The sequence below is a fragment of the Oncorhynchus mykiss genome, chromosome 27 (assembly GCF_057628025.1).
Source record: "Oncorhynchus mykiss isolate SJ-2025 chromosome 27, ASM5762802v1, whole genome shotgun sequence".
Classification (NCBI taxonomy): domain Eukaryota; kingdom Metazoa; phylum Chordata; class Actinopteri; order Salmoniformes; family Salmonidae; genus Oncorhynchus; species Oncorhynchus mykiss.
Genome location: NC_143048.1, coordinates 20459031 through 20476358, shown reverse-complemented (window position 1 = coordinate 20476358; position 17328 = coordinate 20459031). Strand labels below are relative to the sequence as shown.

Below are 17328 nucleotides of genomic sequence, written 5' to 3'. Positions count from 1 at the left end.
TAGAGTCATGGCCAAGATGGCAGAAAAAGATAAGGCAGCAGAAAAAACAAAAATGTCAGTCAGGTGGGACTGGAACGGAGTCAGTCCATCTGTAGAGCATTGACCTCTCTCTGAGCCCCGAGAGGTTAACGCACCTCAAACCAAACCTCAATGGTTACAGATGATGACATGAAAAAGGCCTCCAGAGTGAATCTTGGTAGCCTGAGCAGCCTGTTCTGCAGGTGATGAAATTAAGACAGTACACACACACACCACCTAGAAGGCGGAGACAGAACAGGAATTGTGAGACTGATAAACAGCTTCTATCTCCAAGCCATCAGACTGTTAATCAGTCATCACTAGCCGGCCTCCGCCCAGTAACCTGCCCTGAACTTTAGACACTGTTACTAGCCGGCTATGACCCGGTTACTCAACCCTGCACCTTAGAGACTGCTGGCCTATGTACTGTTGAAGTCGGAAGTTTATATACACTTAGGTTGGAGTCATTAAAACTTATTTTTCAACCACTCCACAAATTTCTTGTTAACAAACTATCGTTTTGGCAAGTCGGTTAGGACATCTACTTTGTGCATGCCACAAGTCATTTTTCCAATAATTGTTTACAGACAGATTATTTCACTTATAATTAACTGTATCACAATTCCAGTGGGTCAGAAGTTTACATACATGAGGTTCCCTGTGCCTTTACACAGCTTGGAAAATTCCAGAATATGATGTCATGACTTTAGAAGCTTCTGATAGGCTAATTGACATAATTTGAGTCAATTGGAGGTGTACCTGTGGATGCATTTCAAGGCCTACCTTCAAACTCAGTGCCTATTTGCTTGACATCATGGGAAAATCAAAAAAATACCTCCACAAGTCTGGTTCATCCTTGGGAGCAATTTCCAAATGCCTGAAGGTACCACGTTCATCTGTACAAACAATAGTACGCAAGTATAAACAGCATGGGAAGACGCAGAAGCCATACCGCACAGGAAGGAGACGCATTCTGTCTCCTGGAGATGAACGTACTTTGGTGCGAAAAGTGCAAATCAATCCCAGAACAACAGCAAAGGACCTGGTGAAGATGCTGGAGGAAAGAGGTACGAAAGTATCTATATCCACAGTAAAACTAGTCCGATATCGCTATAATCTGAAAGGCCGCTCGGCAAGGAAAAAGCCACTGCTCCAAAATCGCCATAAAAAGCCAGACAACGGTTTGAAACTGTAGTCTGGTTTGCAACTACGGATTGCAACTGTAGTAACCAAAAAAAGTGTTAAATCAAATATATATTTTATATTTGAGATTCTTCAAAGTAGCTGATGACAGCTTTGCACCCTCCTCTTTTTCTATTGTGTTATTGACTGTATGTTTGTTTATTCCATGTGTAACTCTGTGTTGTTGTTTGTGTCGCACTGCTTTGCCTTATCTTGGCCAGGTCGCAGGTGTAATTGAGAACTTGTTCTCAACTGGCCTACCTGGTTAAATGAAGGTGAAATAAATCAAATAAAAAAATATATACAGTGTGTGCAAACGTCATAAGGAGGTAAGGCAATAAACAGGCTATAGTAGCAAAATAATTACAATTTAGCAAGTTAACACTGGAGTGATAGATGTGCAGATGATGATGTGCAAGTAGAAATACTGGTGTGCAAAAAAGTAAATAAAAACAATATGGGGATGAGGTAGGTAGTTGGATGGGCTATTTACAGATGGGCTGTGTACAGCTGCAGCAATCGGTAATCTGCTCAAATACCTTATGTTTAAAGTTAGTGAGGGAGATATGTCTCCAACTTCAGTGATTTTTGCAATTCATTCCAGTCATTGGCAGCAGAGAACTGGAAGGAAAGGCAGCCAGAGCAGGTGTTGGCTTTGGGGATGACCAGTGAGATATACCTGCTGGAGTGCGTGCTATGGGTGTTGTTATGGTGACCAGTGAGCTGAGATAAGGCGGAGCTTTACCTAGCAAAGACTTATAGATGACCTGGAGCCAGTGGGTCTGGCGACGAATATGTAGCGAGGGCCAGCCAACGAGAGCATACAGGTCGCAGTGGTGGGTGGTACAGTGGGGCAAAAAAGTATTTAGTCAGCCACCAATTGCGCAAGTTCTCCCACTTAAAAAGATGAGAGGCCTGTAATTTTCATCATAGGTACACTTCAACTATGACAGACAAAATGAGGAGAAAAAATCCAGAAAATCGCATTGTAGGATTTTTTATGAATATATTTGCAAATTATGGTGGAAAATAAGTATTTGGTCACCTACAAACAAGCAAGATTTCTGGCTCTCACAGACCTGTAACTTCTTCTTTAAGAGGCTCCTCTGTCCTCCACTCGTTACCTGTATTAATGGCACCTGTTTGAAATTGTTATCAGTATAAAAGACACCTGTCCACAACCTCAAACTTACCCCATGGGGTCAAAATGATCACAAGAACAGTGAGCAAAAATCCCAGAACCACACGGGGGGACCTAGTGAATGACCTGCAGAGAGCTGGGACCAAAGTAACAAAGCCTACCATCAGTAACACACTATGCCGCCAGGGACTCAAATCCTGCAGTGCCAGACGTGTCCCCCTGCTTAAACCAGTACATGTCCAGGCCCATCTGAAGTTTGCTAGAGAGCATTTGGATGATCCAGAAGAAGATTGGGAGAATGTCATATGGTCAGATGAAACCAAAATATAACTTTTTGGTAAAAACTCAACTCGCGTTTTTGGAGGACAAAGAATGCTGAGTTGCATCCAAAGAACACCATACCTACTGTGAAGCATGGGGGTGGAAACATCATGCTTTGGGGCTGTTTTTCTGCAAAGGGACCAGGACGACTGATCCGTGTAAAGGAAAGAATGAATAGGGCCATGTATCGTGAGATTGAGTGAAAACCTCCTTCCATCAGCAAGGGCATTGAAGATGAAACGTGGCTGGGTCTTTCAGCATGACAATGATCCCAAACACACCGCCCGGGCAACGAAGGAGTGGCTTCGTAAGAAGCATTTCAAGGTCCTGGAGTGGCCTAGCCAGTCTCCAGATCTCAACCCCATAGAAAACCTTTGGAGGGAGTTGAAAGTCCGTGTTGCCCAGCAATAGCCCCAAAACATCACTGCTCTAGAGGAGATCTGATGGAGGAATGGGCCAAAATACCAGCAACAGTGTGTGGAAACCTTGTGAAGACTTACAGAAAACGTTTGACCTCTGTCATTGCCAACAAAGGGTATATAACAAAGTATTGAGATAAACTTTTGTTATTGACCAAATACACATTTTCCACCATAATTTGCAAATAAATTCATAAAAAATCCTACAATGCGATTTTCTGGATTTTTTTTCTCATTTTGTCTGTCATAGTTGAAGTGTACCTATGATGAAAATTACAGGCCTCTCTCATCTTTTTAAGTGGGAGAACTTGCACAATTGGTGGCTGACTAAATACTTTTTTGCCCCACTGTATATGGGGCTTTGGTGACAAAACAGATGGCACTGTGATAGACTGCATCCAGTTTGCTGAGTAGAGTGTTGGAGGCTATTTTGTAAATTACATCGTCGAGGATCGGTAGGATGGTCAGTTTTACGAGGGTATGTTTGCCAGCATGAGTGAAGGATCCTTTGTTGCGAAATAGCAAGCCGATTCCAGATTTAATTTTGGATCGTAGATGTATAATATGAGACTGGCAGGAGACTTTACAGTCTAGCCAGACACCTAGGTATTTGTAGTTGTCCACATATTCTAAGTCAGAACCATCCAGAGTAGTGATGCTAGTCGGGCGGGTGGGTGCAGGCAACGATCGGTTGAAAAGCATGCATTTAGTTTTACTAGTGTTTAAGAGCAGTTGGAGGCCACAGAAGGAGTGTTGTATGGCATTGAAGCTCGTTTGGAGGTTTGTTAACACAGTATTCAAAGAAGGGCCAGATGTATACAGAATGGTGTCTTCTGCGTAGAGGTGGATCAAGGAATCACCCGCAGCAAGGGTGACATCGTTGACATATACAGAGAAAAGAGTCGGACCAAGAATTGAACCCTGTGGTACCCCCATAGAGACTGCCAGAGGCCCGGACCCTTGAATGAGTAGGTGTCCAAACTTTTGACTGGTACTGTATGTAACAGTCCAAAGTTTGTGTTGGGGTGTGTATATATGACCGATGGGGTTAAAACCCAGACTTTCTAAGGGAGCACATTAGCCCGCTAAGCTGAAGTCTAGGCATTCACTTAGGGAGCCAATGCAACCAAATCAGGTCTCTTGCAAGTGTACTCATCATGCGAGCGTGGTTACCCAAAAGACCTACAGTTGAAGTCAGAAGTGTACGTACGTACACCTTAGCCAAATAAATTTAAACTCAGTTTTTCACAATTCCTGACATTTAATCCTAGTAAACATTCCCTGCTTTAGGTCAGTTAGGACCACAACTTTATTTTAAGAATGTGAAATGCCAGAATAATAGTAGAGAGAATGATTTATTTCACTTTTTATTTCTTTCATCACATTCCCAGTGGGTCAGAAGTTTATATACACTCAATTAGTATTTGGTAGCGTTGCCTTTAAATTGTTTAACTTGGGTCAAACGTTTCGAGTAACCTTCCACAAGCTTCCCACAATGCGTTTGGCCCATTCCTCCTGACAGAGCTGGTGTAACTGAGTCAGGTTTGTAGGCCTCCTTGCTCGCACACACTTTTTCAGTTCTGCCCACAAATTTTCTATAGGATTGAGGTCAGGGCTTTGTGATGGCCAATCCAATATCTTGACTTTTTTGTCCTTAAGCCACTTTGCCACAACTTTGAAGTATGCTTAGGTCATTGTCCATTTGGAAGACCCATGTGCGACCAAGCTTTAACTTCCTGACTGATGGCTTGAGATGTTGCTTCAATATATCCACATAATTGTCCTGCCTCATGATGCCATCTATTTTGTGAAGTGCACCAGTCCCTCCTGCAGCAAAGCACCCCCACAACATGATGCTTCCATTTTGGCCAAACAGTTATATTTTTGTTTCATCAGACCAGAGGCCTCAAAAAGTACAATCTTTGTCCCCATGTGCAGTTGCAAACCGTAGTCTGGCTTTTTTATGCTGGTTTTGGAGCAGTGGCGTCTTCCTTGCCGAGCGGCCTTTCAGCTTGTGTCGATATAGGACTCGTTTTACTGTGGATATAGATACTTTTGTACCCGTTTCCCCCAGCATCTTCACAAGGTCCTTTGCTTGTTGTTCTGGGATTGATTTGTACTTTTCGCACCAAGTGAATTATAAAAGTGAAATAATCTGTCTGTAAACAATTGTTGTAAAAATTACTTGTGTCATGCACAAAGTAGATGTCCTAACCGACTTGCCAAAACTATAGTTTGTTAACAAGAAATTTGTGGAGTGGTTGAAAAACACGTTTTAATGACTCCAACCTAAGTGTATGTAAACCTCCGACTTCAACTGTGTTACACTAGCGTGCCTGGGGGTTCATTTCCTTAAGGGGATGTCAGACAGGATAGGAACCTGATGAGGAAGGCTGGCTGGAAAAGGTAAACAGTTAGATTCTGATATGTCTTCATTTCTTGTTCTTTCTTTTTATTGTTTTACTTTTGGATTGTGTGTGTATTGTTATTGTATTGCTAGATATTGCTGTATTGTTGGAGAGATAACATCTTCAAAACTGTACAGGCGACCAATACATTTTGATTTAATTTGACAAATACCCCCCCACGCCAAATTTTGTGTGTCTCATCTCAGTGCAGGGTAAAAGGTGAAGGTAAACAGCATTTGTGATGGCCAGTCCTCAATGCAGCGCAGTATGTGTAATGTAAACATGGGGCCAGGGACCAGGCACATTCCTCACAGGGCCTAAATATAACAGGAAGGCATAAACACCACTCAGACCCTGACTCCCTGTACAATATACTATCACGCACATGTACACACACTTCACACACTCAAGCATGCCAAACACAAGATGGGGTGTTAGGTGTTTGATGCTTTTGTGTACAAAGCTAATGATTAGTCTACTGATTAAAGTGTGGGTTGCCTAGTATAGTGGCCTCTAACTGTGAAGAACATAGCAACAGCAGGAGTTCTGTGTCATCTCGACTAGCCATGATTCTAAGAATCAAAATGGTAACAGGCTTTTACTGTAAAGTTGGGTTGCACAACCAGTCTGGTAGGCACACACACACACAGCCCCATAACCACCACTGCATTCAACACTCAACAGCCCCACCAAAAAAACAGGCCTCCCTATCGGCTGGTCCCAGGGTGCAGTTTACTGACTAATAACACCACGCTCCATAGCGACCATCACACTCAAACAGAGTTACTCCGATAGCAACGGGTCAATACTGGACTGGAGTAGACAGATGGAGGCTTTCCATTTTTTCCAGTGGGGGATATTGGAAGGGAAGGGAAAATGGACTTGGGAAGTCTATGGTAATGAAGTAAATGGGAAAGCCTATGGAAACCACTCTGTCTTGTATAAAGCAGGGCCAGGGTGTGGTTCAGGAGAGGAAGTTTTATGTACAGTATGTAAGTGTGGGGTGGGGTCAAAGTCTACACGTAAAAAATATGTGTATGAACCATCATGTTCACACAAACCCCCTCACCCCCACACACTTGCATGAACACAAACACACATCCACGTTACAGAAAACAACCCACAACCCACAGATACTGTGATGACCCTTCTAGGGCTGATCAGGGTTAATGCCACGGTCAACGAATGACCATAGATTAAAAAATAAAAACATTGTGTATGCTGTGCATCCATGGTTAGTAATGGTAAACTACAAAAGAAGTTGTGTTTTCATCATGAAATGTGTTTCGAAAGGTCGCTGTGACATTCATACTCGTCACTAGTCCTCACTAGTGGTCGCCAGATGATAGGTGTGGAAGTGTTAATTGGTTTTGGTGACTCACCTCACCTAACTTTCTCCTGGCTGTTGATTAGTATAGAAGCGACTTCAAAAACGATGTATCTACACTACTCAGTGACCACTTGGCTGTATATGTACACTACAGACTACTGTCAGTGTAACAATACATTTATCCTATGAATACCTATGCTTTACGTTTTGAGCAAATTCAAATGTTTCCATAACTACCCAGCATACATTTAAATGGTGTGTTTTCCAAACAACTGTAACTGAGCTAAATATAGGAATTTCCCTATACACATGTTGGAATCTGGGATTGTCTTTTGAGTACATCCTCTCCTCCCAAGACTACACACACGCCATAGTTGCTGGAAAACCGTAGACATAAATGCTTTGGAATTCACAGCTATCCTTCTGGCTGGCAGCCAAGTTTCTCTCTCTCCCGCTCCCTCTAAATAAAATACAATTTAATTGGTCACATATACATGTTTAGCAGATGTTGTTGTGGGTGTAGCAAAATGCTTGTGTTTCTAGCTCCGACTGTGCAGTAATATCTAACAAGAAATATCTAACAATTTCACAACATATACCCAATACACACAAATCTAAGTAAAGGAATGGAATTAAGAATATATAAATATATGGACGAGCAATGTCAGAGCGGCATAGACTAAGATACAGTAGAATAGTATAGAATTCAGTATATACATATGAGATGAGTAATGCAAGCTATGTAAACATTATTAAAGTGACTAGTGTTCCATTTATTAAAGTGGCCAGGTCTATGTATATAGGCAGCAGCCTCTATGTGCTAGTGATGGCTATTTAACAGTCTGATGGCCTTGAGACTGAAAAACAGCTTCTCTCTCGGTCCCAGCTTTTTACATTTTTTTTATTTTTTTTTAACCCCTTTTTCTCCCCAATTTTGTGATATTCAATTGTTGTAGTAGCTACTATCTTGTCTCATCGCTACAACTCCCGTACGGGCTCGGGAGAGACGAAGGTTGAAAGTCATGCGTCCTCCGATACACAACCCAACCAAGCCGCACTGCTTCTTAACACAGCACGCATCCAACCCGGAAGCCAGCCGCACCAATGCGCCGGAGGAAACACCGTGCACCTGGCCACCTTGGTTAGCGCACACTGCGCCCAGCCCGCCACAGGAGTCGCTGGTGCGCGATGAGACAAGGACACCCCTACCGACCAAGCCCTCCCTAACCCGGGCGACACTAGGCCAATTGTGCGTCGCCCCACGGACCTCCCGGTCGCGGCCGGTTACGACAGAGCCTGGGCGCGAACCCAGGAACTCTGATGGCACAGCTGGCGCTGCAGTACAGCGCCCTTAACCACTGCGCCACCCGGGAGGCCTTCTCGGTCCCAGATTTGATGCACCTGTACTGACCTTGCCTTCTGGATGATAGTGAACAGGCAGTGGCTCGGGTGGTTGTTGTCCTTGATGATCTTTTTGGCCTTCCTATGACATCGGGTGCTGTAGGTGTCCTGGAGGGCAGGTAGTTTGTCCCCGATGATGCGTGGGCAGACCGCACCCCCCTCTGGAGAGCCCTGCTTCCTCCTTTAGCGTCACCTTGACTACAGTATGAAGTCAGTAAAGACCAACTCCCTCAGTCTGTTCTCCCTGGGCCTGGCTCTCCAGTTTCTGAACGTAGCGGATTCCTTGAAGAACCGCATTCCTGGTTGCCATGCCAACATCTCACAACAGTCACTCTGTTTAAGCACATCTGGATTTCCTGCCCAACCTCTTAGCAACAGAATAATGTTTATGACAATGTGGGTTCTCCTGACAATGTGGACACTTCATAACAATGTAGAGACGTTATGACTTCGCAGAGATTCTTATTGTCAGGCCCTAGGCACAATAATTATGTTTCTGTCCAATACCAGTGTACAACAAAATGTTAAAAAGTTTACTGTTGAGGTATTTTTTTTTTTTTTTTAACTAGGCAAGTAATTCAAGAACAAATTCTTATTTTCAATGACAGCCTAGGAACAGTGGGTTAACTGCCTTGTTCAGGGGCAGAACGACAGATTTTTACCTCATCAGCTTGGGGATTTGATCTTGCAACCTTTCGGTTACTAGTCCAAAGCTCTAACCACTAGGCTACCTGCCAATAAGATTTACTAGCACTTTTGAGAATTTTACTAATCTGCCCTGCATGTTTTATCATTGACTGGTTTCTAGTTAAGAGGCTGGTTCAATCTATGTGTGGATATTGGATGAGAGGGGCCTTAGACTGGTATCATTGGATGAGTAGTTTACTATATGGAACGACACTGAGGAATGGAAACAAACGTTTTACAAAAGAAGGGAACACTGGACCTAGATGAAAACATGCACATGCATATAACTAACTACAGATCCCCATCGGTCTGTTGCAATGAGAAGGGGCAGAGGCTGTCTTGAGTGAGTGGATTTGGGGTGGATGGAGTGCTGTTTTGACTGTTTGGGTGTATGGGATATGGGGGCGGAGATCTGGGTTGAGCGTGTGTGAGAGGGGGTTCATGTGGAGACCAGATTTCTTCTGTCTGTAAACACATGCTGAGGAGAGAGGCAGAGGGGTTTCCCTCCTCCAAAGAGATGTGGCCGCAAAACACACCACAACTCTCCCGTCAAGAATCTATAGACACATTCTCTGCCTCACCCCAATTTCCCTTTCCTCTCCTTCACACTCAATCTCTCACTCAATCACATTATTCTGGTGTTCTCACTTTGGTAAGTGTAAGTTCTAATAACATCCATGCAGTGATAGGGCTAAAACACATGAGGTTATAGCTCATAGCTCTAGATTTAGGCCATATGTTGAAAGAACTGAAACTTGCGCAAAAATAAATAGCAAGCGATACTCCTTCTGCCTCCTCAACCCACAGAGTAGAACCCTGGCCAAAAGAGGAATGTTTGTGGAGCACATGAAGATCTCTGGAATATTTCTTTGGCAAATACATTCAGCAGCCTGCTATACAAATGAAATTGCTCCTGCTGACATTGCTTCTTGGAGTCCAGGGACATTTTAGTGGTTTGTGAAAAGCAAACCACAATTTCACAAACCACATATTACAGAAAATGATGTTCATGAATTTACTTCCAAAGCAAATTCGAAATTATAACTCAACATGCTTTTTTTTTGCTTTTAAAGTACACTTAAGAGAGAGTAGGGATGAGAATGTTCAATAACTTTGGAATGAAGAAGCAGAATGCATGGCATGTACTACAGCTTTGGCGGCTGCTGTACTAAGGCTATATTATGTGGTGAGTCAGTGGAATCTGACAGAATGAGGAGACATGGACAAAGACTGGTCTGCAGGAGCGGGAATATCAGGGTCTTTTGAGAAGAAGCCGGGGGGGACAGAAAGCGAGAGGACAGGAGATGAAAGGAGGAGAGGAGGTGAAGAGAAGATGGCAGGCAGTAGGTGTATACAGTGTATTTGGAAAGTATTCAGACCCACTTTGTTACATTACAGCCTTATTCAAAAACATATTAAATAAAACACATTCTCATTAATCTACACACAATACCCAGTAATGGCAAAGAGAAAAAACAGGTTTTTAGTCATTTTTGTAAATATATTAAACCTAAAACCCAGAAAAATCGGATTTGCATAATTATTCAGAACCATTGCTATGAGACTCAAATTTGAGCGCAGGTGCATCCTGTTTCCATTGATCATCCTTGAGATGTTTCTCCAAATTGGATATGATTTGGAAAGACACACACCTGTCTACATAAAGTCCCACAGTTGACAGTGTATGTCAGAGCAAAAACCAAGCCATGAGGTTAAGGAGACGTTTATCTAAAGTTCCATGCATAACACTTGTATTTTCATCAACATGTATGATGAGTATGTCTGTAAATTGATGTGGCTCTCTGCAAAATCACCGGATGTTTTGGAAGCAAAACATTACTGAACGTAACACACCAATGTAAACTGAGATTTTTGGATATAAATATGAACTTTATCGAACAAAACATACATGTATTGTGTAACATGAAGTCCTATAAGTGTCATCTGATGAAGATCATCAAAGGTTAGTGATTCATTTTATCTCTATTTCTGCTTTTTGTGACTCCTCTCTTTGGCTGGAAAAATGACTGTGTTTTTCTGTGACTAGGTACTGACCTAACATAATCGTTTGGTGTGCTTTCGTCGTAAAGCCTTTTTGAAATCGGACACTGTGGGTGGGATTAACAACAAGTTTATCTTTAAAATAGTGTAAAATACTTGTATGTTTGAGGAATTTTAATGATGAGATTTCTGTTGTTTGAATTTGGCGCCCTGCACTTTCACTGGCTGTTGTCATATCGATCCCGTTAGCGGGATCTAAGCCATAATAAGTTTTAAATGAATTGTCGGAAGGGTACCTGGGGAAGGGTACCAAAGAATTTCTGCAGCAATGAAGGTCCCCATGAACACAGTGGCCTACATCATTCTTAAATGGAAGAAGTTCGAAACCACCAAGACCCCTCCTAGAGCTGGCCGCCCGGCCAAACTGAGCAATCGGGGGAGAAGGGCCTTGGTCAAGGAGGTGACCAAGAACCTGATGCTCACTCTGACAGAGCTCCAGAGTTCCTCTGTGGAGATGGGAGAATCTTCCAGAAGGACAATCATCTCTGCAGCACTCCACCAATTAGGCCTTTATGGTAGAGTGGCCAGACGGAAGACATTCCTCAGTAAAAGGAACATTACAGCCCGCTTAGAGTTTGCCAAAAGGCTCCTAAAGGACTCTCAGACCATGGGAAAGAAGATTCTCTGGTCTGATGAAACCAATATGGAAGTCTTTGAACCGAATGCCAAGTGTCACATATGGAGGAAACCAGACACCATCCCTACGGTGAAGCATGGTGGTGGCAGCATCATGCTGTGGGGATATCTTTCAGCAGAAGGAACTGCGAGACTAGTCAGGATTGAGGGAAAGATGAACAGAGCAAAGTACAGAGAGATCCTTGGTGAAAACCTACTCTAGAGCGCTCAGGACCTCAGATCCTAAGCACATAGCCAAGACAACACTGGAGTGGCTTCGGGACAAGTCTCTGTATGTCCTTGAGTGGCCCAGCCAGAGCCTGGACTTGATCGATCATCTCTGGAGAGACCTGAAAATAGCTGTGCAGCGACGCTCCCCCTCCAATCTGACAGAGCATGAGAGGATCTGCAGAGAAGAATGGGAGAAACTCCCCAAATGCAGGTGCCAAGCTTGTAACGTCATACCCAAGAAGACTCGAGGCTATAAACATTGCCAAAGGTGCTGCAACAAAGTACTGAGTAAAGGGTCTGAAAACGTATGTAATATTTCATTTTTAATACATTTGCAAACATTTCGAAAAACAAGTTTTTGCTTTGTCATTGTGGCGTATTGTAGATTTAATCAATTTTAGAATAAGGCTGTAACAATTTTTTTTGGAAAAGGTCAAGGGGTCTAAATACTTTCCAAATGCCCTGTAGATACAGATGTAGTATGTAGGGGAATCGATGATAGTATATCTCAAAGATGGAACACAGCAGTCAAAATAACAGTTTGAGAGTAGCACATGACACTCGCTTCCCTACCAGCACTAAGCACTACTAATAAGCAAACTCAATAATACGTAACGAGACAGGGATGAAAGCAATTTGTGTTGGAGGGAAACAGCAAACACTGTTGAAACCTTCAAAAACATCTCAGTCAGAGAGCGGTTGAACGAAGAGCGCAGCTATAGCGACTGCAATTAGAAAAGCAACTAGAGTCAAATGACATCTCCCCTGCTGACCTAAACATCTTAAATGAACTGCATTAGGCTCAATTCCATTTTCTAAATGCTTTTTTCATTAACTTCTGAAGCAGTGCTCTAGTATCTACTCACCCTCGTTCATAGCAACCTCAATATTTCCAACTTTCATAGCCAACTGGGGCAGCCTACATACAAGGAGGAGAGGGGAGCTTTTTACGGTAAATGTTTCCTTGTTTTTCCATGAACCCAGTCAAGGGCGGTGGCAACTCCAAAAAAAAAAAGTTTTTTTTTTCACCTTTATTTAACCAGGTAGGCCAGTTGCGAACAAGTTCTCATTTACAACTGCGACCTGGCCAAGATAATGCAAAGCAGTGTGACACAAACAACAACACAGAGTTACACATGGAATAAACAAACATACAGTCAATAATACAATAGAGAAAGTCTATATACAGTGTGTGCAAATGAGGTAGGATAAGGTGGGTGAGGCAATAAATAGGCCAAAGTGGTGAAATTATTACAGTATGGCAAATTAAACACTGGGGTGATAGATGTGCAGAAGATGAGTGTAAGTAGAGGTACTGGGGTACAAAGGAGCAAAATAAATAACAATATGGTGATGAGGTAGTTGGATGGGCTATTTACAGATTGGCTATGTACAGGTGCAGTGATCTGTGAGCTGCTCTGACAGCTGGTGCTTAAAGATAGTGAGGGAAATATGAGTCTCCAGCTTCAGGGATTTTTGCAGTTCGTTCCAGTCATTGGCAGCAGAGAACTGGAAGGAAAGGCAGCCGAAGGAGGAATTGGCTTTGGGGGTGACCAGTGAGATATACCTGCTGGAGCGTGTGCTGCAGGTGGGTGCTGCTATGGTGACTAGTGAGCTGAGATAAGGCGGGGCTTTACCTAGCAAAGACTTATAGATGACCTGGAGCCAGTGGGTTTGGCGACGGATATGAAGCGATGGCCAGCCAACGAGAGCATACAGGTCGCAGTGGTGGGTAGTATATGGAGCTTTGGTGATAAAACGGATGGCACTGTGATAGACTGCATCCAATTTGCTGAGTGTTGGAGGCTATTTTGTAAATGACATCGCCGAAGTCAAGGATCGGTAGGATAGTCAGTTTTACTAGGGTATGTTTGGCAGCATGAGTGAAGGAGGCTTTGTGTCACGGCCGTCGAATGAAGAGGACCAAGGTGCGGCGTGGTGAGCGTACATTTTCCTTTTTTATTAAAAATGTCACCAACAAAACCAATAAACAATACAAAACGACCGTGAAACTCACAGGGCTATGATGCCTCAAACAAAGTTAACTTCCCACAAAGAAAGGAGGGAAAGGGTTACCTAAGTTTGGTTCCCAATCAGAGACAACGATAGACAGCTGTCCCTGATTGAGAACCATACCCGGCCAAAACATAGAAAAACAAAACATAGAATGCCCACCCCACATCACACCCTGACCTAACCAAATAGAGAAATAAAACGGCTCTCTAAGGTCAGGGCGTGACACTTTGCTGCGAAATTGTAGATTTCATTTTGGATTGGAGATGCTTAATGTGAGTCTGGAAGGAGACTTTATAGTCTAACCAGACACTTAATGTGAGTCTGGAAGGAGACTTTATAGTCTAACCAGACACCTAGGTATTTGTAGTTGTCCACATACTCTAAGTCAGAACCGTCCAGAGTAGCGATGCTGGACGGGCGGGCAGGTGCAGGCAGGGATCGGTTGAAGAGCATGCATTTAGTTTTACTTGCATTTAAGAGCAGTTGGAGGCCACAGAAGGAGAGTTGTATGGCATTGAAGCTCGTCTGGAGGTTAGTTAACACAGTGTCCAAAGAAGGGCCAGAGGTATAAAGAATGGTGTCGTCTGCATAGAGTTGGATCAGAGAATCACCAGCAGCAAGAGCGACATCATTGATGTATACAGAGAAAAGAGTTGGCCCGAGGATTGAACCCTGTGGCATCCCCTATAGAGACTTCCAGAGGTCCGGACAACAGGCCCTCCGATTTGACACACTGAACTCTGCCAGAGAAGTAGTTGGTGAACCAGGTGAGGCAGTCATTTGAGAAACCAAGGCTGTTGAGTCTGCCGATAAGAATGTGGTGATTGACAGTATCGAAAACCTTGGCCAGGTTGATGAATACAGCTGCACAGTATTGTCTCTTATCGATGGCGGTTATGATATCGTTTAGGACCTTGAGCGTGGCTGAGGTGCACCCATGACCAGCTCGGAAACCAGATTGCATAGCGGAGAAGGTACGGTGGGATTCGAAATGGTCGGTGATCTGTTTGTTAACTTGGCTTTCGAAGACCTTAGAAAGGCTGGGTAGGATAGATATAGATCTGTAGCAGTTTGGGTCTAGAGTGTCTCCCCCTTTGAAGAGGGGGATGACCGCGGCAGCTTTCCAATCTTTGGGGATCTCAGACGATATGAAAGAGAGGTTGAAAAAGCTAGTAATAGAGGTTGCAACAATTTTGGCGGATAACTTTAGGAAGAGAGGGTTCAGATTGTCTAGCCCTGCTGACTTGTAGGGGTCCAGATTTTGCAGCTATTTCAGAACATCAGCTATCTAGATTTGGGTGAAGGAGAAATGTGGGAGGATTGGGCAAGTTGCAGTGAGGGGTGCCAGGCGGTTGACCAGGGTAGCCAGGTGGAAAGCATGGCCAGCCGTAGAAAAATCCTTATTGAAATTCTCAATTATGTTACTGAAACTACAGCAGAAAACCCCTTGAAAGAAAAAGCACCCCTGACAACTTCTGCAAATGCAAATATGGTGTTTGTCAGAATTTCTGTTTCCAGACCCTTATATCTTCTGTTATGAATCTTCCATATGCTCTTTCATACATATGACAGTACCTCCTCAGTCAGATCTGAGTGAGGCAGTTTTGTGTTCATAAGGGCGCCCTATTACTGGCACAGACGGCAGGACTTCCTGTTTCCCAAAGGAATGGAGGGGTCAGGGGTTGTTTGGGGGCTATACGAGGAGTCTCCGTGTTGCTCTGTGTCAAACTGCCAATGGAGTACCCATATGTCATTGTAAGAGGACTCACACCTTTCTTACCCAGTGAGCTCCACTTAAGTAGAAAAAAGTATAACGTTTCTATGGAACATTTGACTGCTTATTCCCCCAGTTACTAAGACTAGGCCATGTTCACTAGGCATGAAATGGAAGAAAATGGCCTTCCTTACTTATTCAATAAGAAACCCTAGTTTATGTTTTATATTGCCCAACCATTCTGCTATGATGCTGTATGCTCTGATGAATACGAGCCTGGTCGACGACTACTGAAACAACTACCAAAGCTTTGCCTTATGCTAACTCTTTAGCATCAGTCCTTAGCTTGAGTCTTTGGTGTTGTTAAATCTGCATTTCAGAGAAACCCATCTACAGCATTACAAAGTGAATGACTAACCAAAATGACTTTCAGAGGATGAGGGAGTACACCAAATAAAGGCTGTTTTTTTCCACAGACTGTAGAAATTGTCAACAAGGCATTACCCAAGACCAATGAAATGCTCCATTGAGATCTCAGATTCAGAAAAAGAGTTTCTCTCCCTTTACTAGTCACAAAAAAAACATAACAATGTTCTTATTTATCATTACTGCCAGGCCCTGACCCCATCAGTAAACCACAGGGGGAGAGGAAGAGAGAGCGAGATAGAATAAAGAAAGACTGATAGAGACACAGGAAGAGAGCAGGAGACAGAAAGGGACCACAACACAGACAAAAAGGATGATGTGAGAGAAGGAGAGGAAAAGTGGAAGACGTTCCTCCCAGGCCACAGTCATGGACTGTGTATCTGCCAACACTCATCCAGACCTCCTCCTGAATGGAGCTTCCAGGAAAGAAGGGAGCGAAGAACAACAACAACAAAACCTCAGAATGGGGGACTGACTGGCTGGCTGCTGGCCCTGGAAGAGGAGAGGATGAGAACCATAGGGTGACTTCAGGGGAGAATGAAGTCCATGGAGGGACTGAGCCAAAATACACTGGGCCACTATCCTTCCAGGGCCAGAGGCACGTGGAGCTGCCTAACAAGCTGAGCTGAATCCAGTCAGCCAGTCATTTAGTTTAGATATGGCGCTGCCTGGCAGACTGAGTCCAGTCAGTTAGTCTGTCAGTTTAGATATGCAGGGCTTTCCCTGGACAGTGTTGATACATTGACGAGGAACAGCCAGCTGTGAGTCATACCAACACGAGAGGCTGAGTGTGAATACTGTACTACTCACCAGCATGTGTGCGAGCGATATAGAGAAACACACACTTATAGAGGCTCACACATATAAATAGGCATGTGCCCACATACACTGGCTCAACTTCAGACGCCTATACACAAACATTAGTTATATAAGTATAATAAGTCTATTAGACAAGCAGACATGGACAGACTTGACAAAATTCTACAAATTCAAATCTACACAAGTCCTCTTCTAACCACACATCTAAAAATGTACATCAACATCACAAACCGGTCCTCAAAATAAAAAGGTCTTCAAAAGCTCAGTATTGCCATGAAAATGGGTCAGGAAGAAGAGCTTTGGCGTATGCCACGGTCAGTTTAGCATTTTAACCCCCAATGGTTAAAGTTAAGATGGGGGAGGGAAAACTGATCCTAGATCTGTTGCCAACAGGCAACTTCATACCCTGATGCACAGCCTCAAGCAGCATTCTACAAAGACGAGAAACCCATTCTCAAGGGAATGAGAACAACACTATGAGGTCTTTCTCAAGAGCATTGGTGAACAATGAACATTTTTCTCAAAATGACAATGATGAA

General features: G+C 43.5%; 1 protein-coding gene across 1 annotated transcript in view; it reads right to left on the bottom strand.

Moving 5' to 3' along the window:
* The window catches only part of LOC110507699 (TLC domain-containing protein 2), a 41730-nt gene that overhangs the window by 10673 nt on the left and 13729 nt on the right, over positions 1-17328 (bottom strand). The window lies entirely within an intron of this gene.